The sequence below is a fragment of the Chelonoidis abingdonii genome, chromosome 2, assembly GCF_003597395.2.
Source record: "Chelonoidis abingdonii isolate Lonesome George chromosome 2, CheloAbing_2.0, whole genome shotgun sequence".
Lineage (NCBI taxonomy): Eukaryota > Metazoa > Chordata > Testudines > Testudinidae > Chelonoidis > Chelonoidis abingdonii.
The window spans coordinates 264,877,488-264,893,135 of NC_133770.1; the positions used below are offsets into that span (position 1 = coordinate 264,877,488).

Here is a 15,648-nt window from a genome sequence, read left to right on the forward strand (position 1 = left end):
CACACAGTTCAGGGGTCCCTCCCCCCACTGCTGTGTGTTGCTTCTGCCTTGGAGCTGCTCCCAGGAGCCTCCTGCTTGCTGTGCAGAGTAGGGGGGAGAGGAGTGCTGATGTCAGAATGTTCCCCTTCCACCATCCCTGTACCCCATCTCCACAGAGCAAGAATATGACAGGGCTCAGGATGCAGGGAGCTTACTGGCAGCTGCTGCTGTGTCTGAACTTGCTGATGTACTTAAAAGGGTCACTTAAAGTAGGGTCAGCATACTTAAAGGGGCAATGTGCATCTCTCTCTCTCACGTGCGCGCACACACACACACACACACACACATCTCTCACACTCACCTCCCAACAGATACATCATGTTGTTGTTACTTCTTTCAAAGTGTGTTTTAGTTTTTTGGCTGCTCTATGTATTTCATAATTTTTATTTCTCTCTTGCGCTTAAATTTAATTCTTTGAGCAGTGAGTTCTAAAATGCCTAACCTATCCTGGATGGAGTAATTATCCCTATGGTAACTCTTAAAAAATATGTATTATAAGTTTTTGGTTTCCACTGGTGGTGCACATCTGCACATACCTCAATATGGTGCACATAACAAAATTCATTTTGCACATGGATGGAAAAAATTACAGGGAACACTGCTCATAATACACAATCAGAAATGTTTTTGTCATGGAAGGATAAAAGAAGCCTGTATGTTGTATCGTTTGGAGTGGTGTAGGACATTCAAAGGCCTCCTGCTATAATGATTTGTTGTTCTGCGATATGTAAAGCCCACTTGATCAATGTGAATTAGGACTTAATCTTGCCAACACTAATAGCTGAGTTGTCAGCCACCTTGGTTGAAATACAACAGCCTTTAAGCATGACAGAATGATGGGCTTTCATTGAACACAGCACCATCTGTCTATACTATGATCAAATAAGCAAATTTCTTGGCAAAGCGCTAGATGCAAACTCTGTTTTTAATATCAAAATCACAATTTATTTGTGATATAGATGACTTAATCACTGCTATTCTTGACAGCTCGTTTAGTGATCCAAATGCTACAATTGGCATATTGATATGGATTCAAATCCTAGCAGGGACAGTTCAGCCTTTCATCTTTCTAAGGCAGATAAATAGACTATTGTCTAGCTACTCTGTTTGTTTAGCTACTCTGTTTGTTTATAAATGTGTCTTTTGAGGCCTTAAAATGAAGGGCCTGTCTTCCCTCTTTACCTTAGTGTCCTTGATTTTCACCTCTCTGCCTTGGAGGCATGCAGCATACTGCACATCACGCCAGAGGTGGTTGCATATCAGTGGCATTGTGTGTGTATAAGCCCTGATCCTGCAGTAGTATCACCGTATGTGAACCTCTGCGCCTATGTAAAGCCCTGCTGACTTCATTGTCAGGCACCAGTGTCTGCTTCTGTGGATCCTGTTGCCCCTTTTTGACCTGAGGGGCTAGTCACATTTTGGGGACCTGAGGTTGTTTCAATTAGAAATAGAAATTGATGGTGTGTGGTATTTTTCTTTGATGCTATCTTGTTTAGTTACAAGGAACGTACAAAGTCCTGCATCAACAAATGCAAGAGGAATCAAAAGCAAAAGGAGCACTTCTTAGCTTCCATCCCCAAGCCTCTTTAGCCAACAGCCTCAAAAGGTCTGTGTAGCTTTTCCCAGGGTCAGACTGTGCTTGCAGGTTACTGCTTGGCTTGCTTGCTTTTTGTCTTTCACCTGCTCTCTGTTCTTGTCTGTTCTTCGTTTCTATGCGTTCTCTCACATGTCCATCTGGTCACAGTACCCGGTGGAACTCCTGCCCACATGTTGCTAGTTTCTGGGAAGACTCTATTAGGCCTTGTTTTTGGTGTGGCCCCTTAACTGACTCTGACAGCTATCTTAGAATGCTTTTATTAAGACAATTGACACCCAGCTTTGTTTGTGAACTGTCAAAATCCCATTTAGTGAGAATACTTTGTTAAATCTTCCTGGAATTAATTGTTACAAGATGTATTATCTTAGCTCCCAGTATTTGCATTTATCCATTTCAGTTTTTTATTTTTATATTGTTTAATGGTTAGATTGTGTAAACAAATCCTAGTTTTATTAAGATATAAATGTGCAAAGTAAATGTATAGCAATATCAGTTTTTATCTTTCAAATGGCTCTTTGTGTCAGTGGAATGGCACTATCTAAATTTAACCATCTGTTTCTATAGCAATGACAGGACAAAGTGATCGTTGTACAAAACCATTTCACCTCACTTCAACCTAAGAACAAGGAAAAGTTGGTGATGGTGTTTGTGGTATGTGCAGAGGGCCTGATCCTGCAGTTCTGCTCAGAGGTTTTCTTGAGCAAGGGCCCCCTGTAGCTGAGAGGAGTGAGCAGTGGGCAGGCAGAGCCTGGAAGGAAGAGGCGGAGTGAGGGTGGGGGCTTTGAGGGAAGAGGTGTAGAGGGGGGGAAGGGAGGCTGGTGGCTCTCCCACTTCTAGGGAGCTGCTTCTGGCACTACCAAGGTGATGGGCAGGCGCGCCTCCAAAGGGAGGTGACTCATGGTGCATCTGTGGCATTTGCTCTCCTGCATAGCCAGCCTTTTTTTTTTTTTTTTGGCAGGGAGGCTTAGCCTCCCCAAGCCTCTTGTAAAGGCTGCCCACACACTTGTGACACAAGCCCTTTGTTCTTAGAGACCCTTTGTGAACTGGTTTTCTTTCAGAAAGTGCTGTCAATTTGTGCATGCAGTGCAAACGCTTGTGTGTGCAATTGATGGTTTCTAAGTAAATGGATTTTGTGCATGTTCAGTCTATGACCTGTGTTTGCAGGTATTAGTGCTAGAAAAGTGCACTTGTAATTTTACACTTACAAACACAAGCAAGTTCACAAAAGGAGGATGGGCTGGAGCCCTTTGAAATTCAGACCTTTGATCTCCCTTGCCTTGAGGAAGCTTTGAGGTCAGACTTAAACTCAGATCAGTTTTGTGACAATAGAAGGCACTTTGTGCAGGGTGACATTTAATACTCTAGAGCAGGAAACATCAGTGAATCCTTTCCACCCAAACATGCTTTGTCTGTTTTCTCTCTTCTGTGGAAAAGCAAATGCTGGAATCCCTGAAGTTCCAGAAGTCCATGTGAGTGCTGTTTTGTGAGTGAATTTGCTGGGGTTACCCATAACCTTGTGAACTGAGCTGTGTTGTGTTTGGTATGCCCAGTGGCAGATTATCCAATGGGCCTGTGCCCAGTGGCCCTTGCCAATTGGGGAGCCCCAGAAAAATGAGCGCTCCAGCAGAAATCTGTCATGGGATGGCAGAAGCCCAGAGCCTTTGCAGAAGCCCCAGGATGGGCAGGGGAAGCCCCAGTGCCTTGACCCAGAGTCCCTACAAAAGTGCCAGGTGGGTGGGATGGGGGAAGCCTCAGCATCCAGAGGCTGGCTGTGGCCCCAGAACTGGAGTAGCTCTCACTTCCGGCTCTGTCCTTCCACCAGTTGCGGGGGGCCCCTAGAAAGTGAGTGCACGTCCCCAGCAGACAAGCACCAGGGTGGAGCAGAGGAAGCCCCTGACCCCACTCTGCTCCCTGGCAGCAGTGCCAGGCAAATGGGGCAGGGCAGGGGAAGCCCCAGTGCCTTGGTCCAGCCCTGGGACTTGAGGAGCTCTTGCTCCCTACTGTGGCCTCAGGGCTGGGGGAGCTCTCACTCCATGCTGCAGCCCCAGGGCCATGGCAGGGGTACAGTGCTTCTCTTGTCTTGGGGCCACAGTGGGGTGCGGGGGCAGAAAGGCACAAACAGGAGGTCTACAGTGGGGGGAAAGGGTGGAACGGGGGCAGGACCGCAGGTGGAAGGTGTGGGGAGGGGACCCTCCACTTTTCCGGGCCCAGGGCCTCACGGAACCTTAATCTGCCTCTGGGTATGCCATCAGTTTGAGGTCACAGTTTGTATTGTTTTCTTCTGTGCAGTGAATGAAAGGTGATGATGTTTATATTACCTTTTGAGAGCAGCGGTAGGCTTTGTGGATGGACGCCATGCTGTCATAGCTATACTAATACATCATCCAGGTTAAAGAATTTGCAGGAGGTGGGGTAGAGAAACAAAAGAATGTATAAATTGAAGTTACAATCGGGATTTCTTAAGGTCTCAGAGGGGGTTGTAATTACTTCAATGAAACAACAGCTAAAGAGGGAATTTTTTTTACCATTTTACCACAAAAGCATGTACTTGAAGATGCTTCTTATAACATGAGACTATAGTCCTCTTGAGCGCCGATAATTCTTTATCTTAACACATTATGTATGTTAAGGATGCTATCTCTGCTATTGTAGTGGGTTCTGTAGCTCTGTTGCTATGTTCTACCAAGTCTCATTCATATATAGTGTGTGTGTATGTGTATATATATAATAACTGTTTGAACAGAGTTTGGCTCTGCTCATGCCAGCCAGCCTTGGAGGGAGCTGTGTTCAACTAAACTGAACAGCTGTGGAATGCAGCTTCTACAGTATGGATTGGAATTATTATGGGTTATGCCTTGTATGTGATTCTATACATGTAACTTCCTATCTTTTTTTTTTTTTTCCACACTAACTCTGGCCATCACAAACTCAATGTGCAATTTTATTATGATCAATGCAATATTTGGTAATTCTGGCATAATGCCTCTTACTGGTTCTCTGGGCTCTACATCCTGGACTGCTTGAGAGTTTAGAAATCCTTTAGCCAACTTTACCCATGTTAAATGAACAACTGATATGGATTACAACAGGGGTTGGCAACCTTTCAGAAGTGGGGTACCGAGACTTCATTTATTCACTCAAATGTAAGGTTTTGCATGCCAGTAATACATTTTAACATTTTTAGAAGGTCTCTTTCTCTAAGTCTGTAATATATAACTAAACTATTGTTGTATGTAAAGTAAACAAGGTTTTTAAAATGTTTAAGAAGCTTCATTTAAAAGTAAATTAAAATGCAGAGCCCCCCGGACCGGTGGCCAGGACCCAGGCAGTGAGAGTGCCACTGAAAATCAGCTCGCGTGCCACCTTCGGCACCTGTGCCTTAGGTTGCCTACCCCTAGATTACAACCTGTGAGAGGCTCTGTGGTTTAATGCTCTTCCTGGTATTGTGACCACTCAGAATTCATTTAAAAACCTGTACTCAGAATTCATTTCAGTAAATATTTGTTTTTGTGTGTGACACATAAAACAGTTAGTCCATTTCTCACACAGCTGCCTCTGTGGCTTTATCTATATCAACCCAGCACAAGGAAGGTAGAGTTTTTTCAAAGCTGTTTGAAGATTTGGATGCTCAGTTCCCATCCATTTTAACTGAGTATCCAGATAGGGTGTTGTGTGTTTTTTGTTTTTTGTTTTCAAAACTGCTTAACCTGAGCCACAATGCTCTGGCTAGCCTAGTTCACCAGGAAAAAAGCTCATTTTTATCCCCTCATTAGTATCCCCTCTAAACCAGTGGTTTTCAAACTGTGGGTCATGACCCAGTATTGATTTGCAGAATGTAAGGTACTGGGTCGCAGCGGCTTTGGTCAGCACAGCCGACTGGGCCATTAAAAGTCCCATCGGTGGTGCTGCCCAGATAAGGCAGGCTAGTTCCTACCTGTTCCAATGCAGTGCTGTGCCCCAGAAGCAGCCAGCAGCAGGTCCGGCTCCTAGGCAGGGGGAGAGGGGCATGGGGCTGCATGTGCTGCCCTGCACCAAGCACCGGCTCCACACTCCCAGACAATGGGTGCTGGTAGTAGCAGAGCCTGCGGGTGAGAGCCGCTTGTGTGCCTCCAGCTGGGAACCAGACCAGCTGCTGGCCACTTCTGGGGCACAGGGTGATCTGTGGCTCCAGGAGAGGCGAGAAGCATGCCTCTGAACCCCAGCTGCGCTGTTGACTGGGAGCCGCCAGAGGTTAACCCAGGCCCCAGCCCAGAGCCCTGACCCCCTCCTGCATCCCAATCCCCTCATCCCCAGCCTAGAGCTTGCACCCCCTGCCCTGAGCCACCCCTCATTCCTGGTCCCGCCCTGCAGCCCTCACCCCCGCATCCCAAACCTCTGCCCCAGCCCTGAGCCTCTCTCACTCCTCAAATCCCTCATCCCCAGCTCTGTTTGGTCACAGGCATTAAAGATTTTCTTCAGCTGGGTTGCCTAAAAAATGAAAACCACTGCTCTAAACACTCCCGTCTTCTGCACTGCCACAAGAAGTGACAGAAAATGCTTTAAACAGATTATAACGCCCCCTTCCGCCCACAACTGTTCCTCCATCTAGCCCTGCTCTTTCCTGTCTGCATTGGTGGGTAAGGTCTTTGAAGCAGAGTCTGTCTGAGTTCCACATATTATACAGCAGCAAGTCCATTGTCATCAGCAAGCAAATCATAGTAATGTACCATTCTAAACTGACAAGAGGTAATATCTGTTGTTGGACCAATTTCTGTTGGTGAGCTCGAAAGCTTGTCTCTCTCTCCAACAGAAATTGGTCCAATAAAAGATATTACCTCACCCACCTTCTCTCTCTCTCTAATCTCCTGGGACTAACACCGCTACAACACCACCACACACATTATAAACTACAGATTAAGCATCCAGAAAACTTTTTTCCCCCGTGTTGATTCCTCTGCTGTAAAAATACATGTCAGGCTTCTTGCTAAATGAGAACACCACATAGCACTGCCAAATACAACACAAGGCAGAACTATGTAGACAGAGTTATGTAGGTGAAAGGGCCTGGGAGTCCTGTTTACTACACTAACACTTATTATTCATCCCGGGACGCTATCATGTTGCATCGCCAGTTTTATTATTGCAGCATAGTGAAGACCTTGTTTACGGCAGTATTATTTGAGGAGTGTGTTTGTTTTTGGTAGTTTCTTGTGTCTCAGAAAGGACTGTTTGAAAGGTGGAATATCTGTAACTATGAGGTCTATCTCCAGACACGCTGAGAGGAGGACCCAGGATAATGGTTCAGCCAGTCTTGGTGTGAATGAACAAACAATCACAGAGATGGACCCATCCAGCTCTGGGAAAATGGATGCAAAAGTGGATTTTTCCTAATGGTTTATCCCGTTACTTCTTAATTCTGGTCTAAGTGGAAGTCACCATGGTGAAGTAGATTGCTGAGCATACAACCAGTTGAATGGGAATTGAAGGTGCTCAGCACCTTGCAGGAATGGGCCCTCTGCTGGTGTTATTGCTGCTATGTTGTAACTATGTTTGGCCAGTGTTTCCATTTTAAACTCCATTTTTTCAAGGTAGAGATTAGCTTGGACCTTAGCATACCCCGCGCAAGGCCTAGTTTGAACACTTTTTTTAAAGTAAGGGGTCTGATTCTGATCTCCCTTACTCTGTTATATGATATGGCTATATCCATTTGTTTTTTCCCCTCTAATACAGAACAGAAATATTTACTGAACATTTCTAGCTTTATCAGAAGTAAGTCGTTATAGTCAGTGGTGTCATATCAATCTGTCCATTTCACTAGCATCTGAGGAGGAGGTGGTTAAACAGTTGCTACTGAAGTTAGACCCTTAAAATCAGCAGATCTGGATAACTTGCATCCAAGAGTCTTAAAAGAGTTGGCTGATGAGCTTGCTGGACATTAATATTGCTATTCAATAAATCTAGGAAACTGAGGAAATTCCAGAAGACTTGAAGAAAGCACATGTTGTGCCAGTATTTAAAAAGAGTAACTGGGATGACCCAGATAATTATAGGCCTGTCAATCTAATATGAACCCCAGGCAAGACAATGGAGTGGCTGCTGTGGGACTCAATAGTTAAAGGAGGACAATAAAATTAATGCCAATCAACGTGAGTTTATGGAAAATAGATCCTGACAAATTAACTTATCTTCTTCTTCTTTTTTTTTTTTTTTTTTTAATGAGATTTCATGCTTGGTTGATATGATATACTTAGGCTTTTGTACCACATGACATTTTGATTTGGGGGGAAAAACTAGAATGATATGAAATTAACATGCCACATCACATGTTAAATGCACTAAAAATTTACATTTTGAGACCTGTCAATTAGCAACTATAAACAGAGAATCCTCATCATCAAGTGCATGTATTTCCAGTGGGGTCCTGCTGGGATTGGTTCTTGGCCCTATGCTAGTTAACATCTTTATTAATGACTTGGAAGAAAACCCCAAAATTCAGGGAGTTGTAAATAATAAAGAGGACAAGTCACTAATACAGAGTAATCTGGATCTCTTGGTAAGCTGGGTGCAAGCAAATGTGTGGTTTGTTGTTTTTTTTAATACAGCTAAATGGTGAAACCACTCCTGGAATACTGTGTCCAGTTCTGGTGTCCCCAATTCAAGAGGGATGTTGAACACTGGGAGAGGGTTCAGAGAGGAGCAATGAGATTGATTAAAGGATTAGAACGCATGCATTTATAGTGATAGAGTCAGGGAGCTCAATCTACTTAACTTAATAAAAAGGTTAAGGGGCAACTTGGTCACATGTATATTAGTACCTGCACGTGGAACAAATATTTTGATAATGGGTTCCTCAGTCTGCCAGAGAAAGGCATAACATAATTGAAATGGCTGGAAGCTGAAGCTTGACAAATTCAGACCAGAAATAAAGGCCACGTCTACACTACCTGCTGTATCGGCAGGTGGTAAACGATCAGGGATCGATTCATCGCATCTCGTCTAGATGTGATAAATCGATCCTTGAATCGATGCCCATTCTCCAGGTCAGCACGAGTAAGCAGAGTCAACAGGGGAGCCGCAGCGGTAGACTTGCTGCCGTGAGGACGGCCAGGTAAGTTGAACTAAGATACTTCGACTTCAACTACACAAATAGCATAGCTGAAGTTGCGTATCTTAGATCGATTTTTCTCCTCCGCCCCTCCCCACCAGTGTAGACCGGCCCAAAGTGTAAATGTTTAACAGTGAGGATAATTAATCAATGGAACAATTTACCAAGGGTTCTGGTGGATTCTCCACCATTGACAATTTTTCAATCAAGATTGGATGTTTTTTTCTAAGAGAGATGCTGTGGGAATTATTTTGGGGAAGTTCCAAGGCCTGTGTTATACCGGACGGCAGACTAGACCGGAGTGGGCAAACTTTTTGGCCCAAGGGCCACATCTAGGTATGGAAATTGTATGGTGGGCCATGAATGCTCACAAAATTGGAGGTTGGGGTGGGGGTGAGGACTCCGGCTGGGGGTGTGGACTCTGGAGTGGGGCTACAAATTAGTTCAGGGTATGGGAGGGGGTTCCAGGCTAGGGCAGGGATATGAACAGGGAAGTGAGGGCTCTGGGGTGCAGAAGGGTGGGACCAAGAGGTTCGGAGGGCGTGAGGGGGATCAGGGCTGGAGCAAGGAGTTTGGGCACGGGAGGTGGTGAGGGGAGGAGGCTCCAGGCGATGTTTACCTCAAGCAGCTCCCAGAAGCAGCAGTATGCCCCACCTCTGGCTCCTACGTGGAGGACCCCAAGAGGGTAGACCAAAGCTTGAGCGCGCCCAAGCCCAAGGGGGCCAAAGCCTATGCCCCACTGCTCTGGGCAGGGGGGGCAAGCTGAAGCTCAAGGGCTTCAGACCCTAGTTAGGGGGCCTGCAACCTGAGCCCTGCCACCCAGGGCTGTAGCCTTCGGGCTTTGACTTCAGCCCTGGGCAGTGGGGTTTGGGCTTCAACCCTGGGCCCCAGCAAATCTAAGCCAGCCCTGGTGACCCCATTCAAAGGGGGTCATGACCCACAGTTTGAGAACTGCTGTGCTAGATCTTGAGACAAAGCTCTGTTGCTTTCTAGCAGAGGCTTTAGCCATTTTGATCTTAGCTCATTATAAAATGAGCTTCTTAACACAGAGCGGCACATACCCTCAACTTTACCCTTCGCATGTGGGCTTAATCTCAAATCATACTCTCTAGCCTGGGGTCTGCAATTATTTTGTTCAAAAAATAAAATAAAATTGATAATTCTGCATCTTGTGTTAACATTGGAAGGATGAGCATCCTATGTGAGATTCTACAGGTGAACCAGTGACTTTATGGGGAAATGTCTTAAAAGAATATTGGTGGTCTTGAATACCTTTGTCATGAGAAAGCAAGGAGATGTAAAGTGAAGTTTCCATGTAAAAACAAAATACTTCATGAAAGTGACTCAAACAGCTGGGAGTCATCCTCTATCAGTGTGTGCCCTTGCATGCTGGCTGGATTAATTCTGCTAAGGGCTTCAAGAAGTTTGAAGCCTGGGGCTGGAGGCAACTTGGGCCAGATCCTGGGGTGCTGCATGGCCACTTTGCATCAGATTGCATTCAGGTTCTGTTCCTAAAGTTGGTAAAACTGACCAGGGAGGATCACCCTGTGCAGGGGGATCATCCAGTGGCATTTAATGTGACGTAGGAGCTGCTATCTCATCCCCTAGCTTTCTGCTGTTGGCATAAGGGGCATGACTGGAGCTTTCCTGTGTCCTCCTGAGCTCTGGCTGTGTGTTTGGCCCTGTGGACTCAGGTATGCTGGGGGAAAATGGCCTGGAACACAGCCAGTTTGGAATCAAGAAAGCAGAAAGGCCACCTCCTCCTCCTCCGTTTCTGAGCTGCCTTGGGTTCTGCCTGGCTGTAGCTGAGGAATCAGGATTTGGGCTTTTCAATCCTGTATGTTTGCATTCTTCCACAACTGGCTTGTAAGTACCAGATGTTCTTCTTTGAGTGCTGTCCCTGTGGATGCTCCACTGTAGGTGACGATGCGTCCCGGCACCGTTGAGTAGAGATTTTTGGTAGCAATGCCTGGTTGGGACGCATGTACTCAGTTGGTATCTCCCGTCTTGTTGGAATCTTCCTGAGCACATGCGTCCTGCACCCTCCTCAGTTCCTTCTCAACCGTCCTCGGCCGAAGACGGGACTCGGAGCAGTGCTGATCCTCTTCCCTGGTTTTTGAAGGAAACAATTACAAAGAACAGAAATAGGTAGTTAGTAACATCCCAGTTGTTTCCCTTCCTTTGGAATAGTTACTTAGTTTAAAAAAAAAAATTCCCCTCAAGTTTGTCTCCCACTGAGACACTCTCCCCTGACATTACTAGTGCAATGATGCTGGGGGCTTCAGGATTCAAGAAGTGTGCTTCCTGTCAGGACTTTATGCCAATGTCCAATGGACACTCATGCTATGTGAAGTGCCTTGGTGAGACACATATCCCTGCCAAGTGTGTCCACTGCACAAGCCTCAAAACCAGGGCTCGTCCTGACAGGAACCTGTGGCTGAAACTGCTTCTCATGCAGAAATCCCTGCAGCCGCCTCTGGAGATGGGCAATGGCAAACTGTCTCCCTCAGGCTCCCCGGCCAGGTCCAAACCGACTGGGAGCATGGCTTCAGCCTCTCTGGAGCAGAGGCAAGAAGCTCTGCAGCTGCCTATGGAGCAGGGCAGTAAACCCGCTCCCTTGCCAGGTCAGAACCAACCGGGAGCCCGGCTTCACCTTCTCACGTGAAAAGGCAGGAAGCCCTAATGTCTCCTCTCAGAGACATTCAAGAGGGTAAAGAATCTCCTGCAGGGTCTTTACCCTTGGTGCTGTCAGCACCAAGAGCAGGCAACTCTAACTGCCCCTGCACTTAACAAGCAACTCTCATGGGATTCTAAAGCAGGGACCTGACTTCCCACAGCAGGAAGCTTTCCTCGGCACTGGCATCGGTTCCCCCGGCACTGACAATGGACTCGGTGCCGACAACGCATTCCACCCCTGGCACTGAGCCTGCCAGCTACCCTCAAGCAGATTCAGACCCCCTGCGGGGCTCTCGGCTCCTGCCAGAGTGAAACTAAAATCACTCAGGGCTTCTGCTCAGACTTCACGCTCTGCAGCACACCAGCCTAGGGAGCAGCAACAATTCCTGCATCAGCAGGATATCTCTGTGGCCCCTAAGCCTGACTCTCCCCTTTTTTCACTGATTCCACTCATACACAGGGTTCTACGCAACATCATGGAGGACAAGGCACGGGTCATACATATTGCCTCAGCTTGGCCCAAGCAGACATGGTATCCTTACCTGCTACCCATGTCCATCCATCCTCCCAGTACTCTCCCCGACAGACCACATCTCCTCTCCCAGAACTGTGGTTGGCTTCTTCATCTGTAGCTCTGGAAACTCCATCTAACAGTGTTGTTCTTTCATGGTTTCAATCCCACAAATTAGCCTGCTCAGAATAGGTCCGACATGTCCTCCTGCACAGTAGAAGGGACCCCACTCCTAAGACTTACCTGCAAAAGTGGAAATGCTTCTTCATCTGGTGCTTCCACAGATGTTTAATACCCCAGACTGCAACCCTCCCTGACATCTTAGACTATCTTTTTGAACTAAAACAGGACGGCTTTTTACTCAGTTTTATCAGAGTACACCTCGCAGCCCTTACCACCTTCCATGACACTCTGGATGGCTATTCACTTTTACACGTCCCACCATGAAACGCTTCCTCACGGGCCTGCAAAATCTCTACCCTGAGATTCATTCACTGGTAGCCTCCTGAAGTCTCAACCTAGTTCTCTACACTCTTATGAAATCCCTTTTCGAGCCCCTGGCCACTTCATCCTTGTTCCACATGTCCAGGAAAGTGGCTTTCTTGGTTGTCATAACGTCAACAAGAAGGGTTGGTGAAATAAGCGCCCTGATGGCCTACCCTCCCTACACCATTTTCTCTCAACACAAGCTTACCATACAAACCCACCCCAAATTCCTCCCCAAGGTGGGGTCTACCTTTCACCTTAACCAGTCAATACACTTACCTGTATTCCATCCCAACCCTCGCATGACTCCACAGGAAGCTGGATCACATACCCTCGATGTCCAATGGGCTTGTGCGTTCTGTCTTGTCAGAAATAAACCGTTTCGTGAATTCCCTAGGCTTTTGTTTCTGCTACCAAGAGATCAAAGGGTGACGCTATCTCTAAGCAAAGACTCTCCAAATGGATCTCCACCAGCATCAGAGCTTGCTATCAGACCCAGAATGTTCAACCACCAGAGGGTGTTAGGACTCATTTTACTAGAGCAATGTCAACATCCATTGCCTTCTTCCACAGCGTACGTGTTACAGACCTATGCAAGGTAGCCATGTGGACATTTGACCACACATTTGCCAAATGTTATGCTATCACATGGGATACCACGGCACCATAGTCGGCCATATGGTACTGTCTACCTTTGTTCCTCACACAACTCCAAAATCCCACCAACCATAGTGGGTACTGCTTCACATTCACCTACAGTGGAGCAGCCACAGGGACAGCACTCGAAGAAGAAGAGAAAGTTACTCACCTTGCAGTAACTGAAGTTCTTCGAGATGTGTGTCCCTGTGGGTACTCCACTCCCTGCCCTCCTCCCCTCTACTTTGGAGTACTAGTGTGATTTCTCCATGGTAGAGAAGGAACTGAGGGTGTGGGACGCACGCACGCAGGAAGATTCCAACGAGACCGGAGATACCAACTGAGTGCGTGTGTCCCGACCAGGCACTGCTACCGAAAATCTCCGATCAACGGCGCTGGGATGCACCGTCACCTACGGTGGAGCACTCACAGGGACACACATCTCGAAGAACTTCAGTTATTGCAAGGTGAATAACTTCTGCTGAGGACATTAGGCAAGATTTAATTGCACTCTGACACACTTGGCAAGTAAGCTGGAATTATTTGGCAAGGATTTCAGGTGAATTTTAACATCTTAAATTGCTCACCCCAAAACTGTTCACTTCTCCAAAGGGCTTTCCTTTGGAGAAGTCCCAATGCTGTAGGGGAATTTGCCCTGGCCTTGCATGGGAGGAGGGCAGGAGGAGCTGAGAGTGAACAGAAGAGGTAGAGCATTGTTGTGCCTAGAGACAGCTACCATTTTGTCTGATAGTAGGAGCTAAACTGAGACCTTCACAGTGTACAGCATGAGTTTCTACAGCTTGAGCTGAGCTGAAGAGCTAGCGTGTATAGCTGGGGCTGGAAGACTCATCTCCTCTGTGGATCAGGCACAGAGGGGGACATGTAACACATACCAACCAGTGGGTTCCACTTGCTCCCCCTGTGTTGAGGTGCTCAGGGAAGGATTGTGCCCCTGGAACGCAGGGATGAAAGTAACTTACAGGACTTACCGGTACTGCTGGAGTCCTGAGGAGGGCATGGCCTCATCCAGAAGAGGTGTGGCCTCTCAAGATTTAAAGGCCCTGGGGCACCAGCTGTGGCTGGGAGAGCCAGGGCCTTTAAATCAACCAGGGGCTCCCAGCTGAAGAGGTGGCTGGGAGCCCCCCAGGGCTCAGGGGCAAATTAAAGGGCCTGGGCCTCCAGCCGCCGGGGGGAACCCCGAGTTTTGTGGGGCTGGGGCAGTGATTTAAAGGGCCCAGAGCTCCTGCCATTGAGGGGTGCCCTCTGCCCTTTAAATCCTGGCCCCAACCTGGCTGCCAGAGCCATGACTGGGATTCGAAGGGCTCTGGGCTGCCCGCACCTGCGGGCAGCCCAGAGCCCTTTCAATCCCTGCTGTGGAAGTTGGTGCGGTCCGCTACGCTGTACCTGACTGGACCGGCTTACTTTCACCTCTGCTTGAATGCTTCCTGATGCTCTGCCCCCTGCAGAGGCCAGTGACAAAATGCAATAATTGGGCCCTGAATTGTTTTGACTGACTGTGTGGGGATCGATCAAAGTTGCAGCCATGTGCCCATATAGCTCAGTGTATCTGTTGAATCGCAGACATGTGGGGCTTGACTATAAGTGGGGCATGTCAGGTAATACACAATATGCAGGCTCCACTAATAGCATGCGCACAGGATGGTGTGCTCTCTGTGTTTCACTGTATATACATGGGGGAGGGCATGGCATTCTTGGAGGTATTGCATTGTCCTTTGCTTTGCTGCTGAGCAGTGTGCATTCTGAGATTTCTCACTGTGCATTGTAGGATGCAAAGCAGAAGCCAGATATGTTTATTTTTTGGAAAAAAACAAACCAACCCCAAAACACCCATGTTTCCTCTGTCTCCACTCTGTCCTTCCGTTTTGGGCAGTCTAGCACCATTTCTGAATTGCTGTCAGCCCACACAGACTCAGCAATGCTCTGCACTGCTATGCTGGCAACCTTGAATGTGCAGAAGCAGTTTGGGCTGTATTAGAGCTCTCAATGCTGGATAAATTTGGCTTTGGACTTCACTCACTGAGCAAGTGATGTGGCAGCAGCAGCTCCTCAGTAGCAGGAGATTCAGGGGCAGAAGAGGAAGACGCTAAGCAACTGACAGCAGAGGAATGGTTCCTGGAGCAGCTTCATGCTGTGCAGGGCAGTTTCTGGGCTTGGGGAAACCAGTGTGGATTGGACATTCTGCAGACCTGGAACAAATAGCAGTGTGGGGAGAATTTCAGGATGGGAAAGGCAGCCTTTTTGGAGTTATGTGCTGAACTAACCCCTGAGCTGCAGCAGCAGTGAACCAATATGAGCTGTCCCATACCTGTGATCAGTTGGGTTGTCCTTGCCATCTGGGAACCAGTCCCCCTCAAAATGCTACTGTTTCATAGCTAACCAATTCAGCATGGGGAGGGGCTATTGTCATATAGGCATGTGCTGCCATGGAAAAGGTACTGCTGGATTGGGTTATAAAGTTTTGGTAATGTTTAGGAAGTGATTAATGGCTCTGTGCACATGGGCTTCCAACATTGTACTGGGATAATTGATGGGACCCATGCACTTATTTGCCCACAAATCTCCCTCCCCTATCAGGGATCAGAATTTATAAACTGAAAG

At 47.2% G+C, this 15,648-nt stretch overlaps 1 long non-coding RNA gene across 1 annotated transcript in view; it reads left to right on the forward strand.

Moving 5' to 3' along the window:
* The window catches only part of LOC142046402 (uncharacterized), a 43,219-nt gene that overhangs the window by 15,230 nt on the left and 12,341 nt on the right, over positions 1 to 15,648 (forward strand). The window lies entirely within an intron of this gene.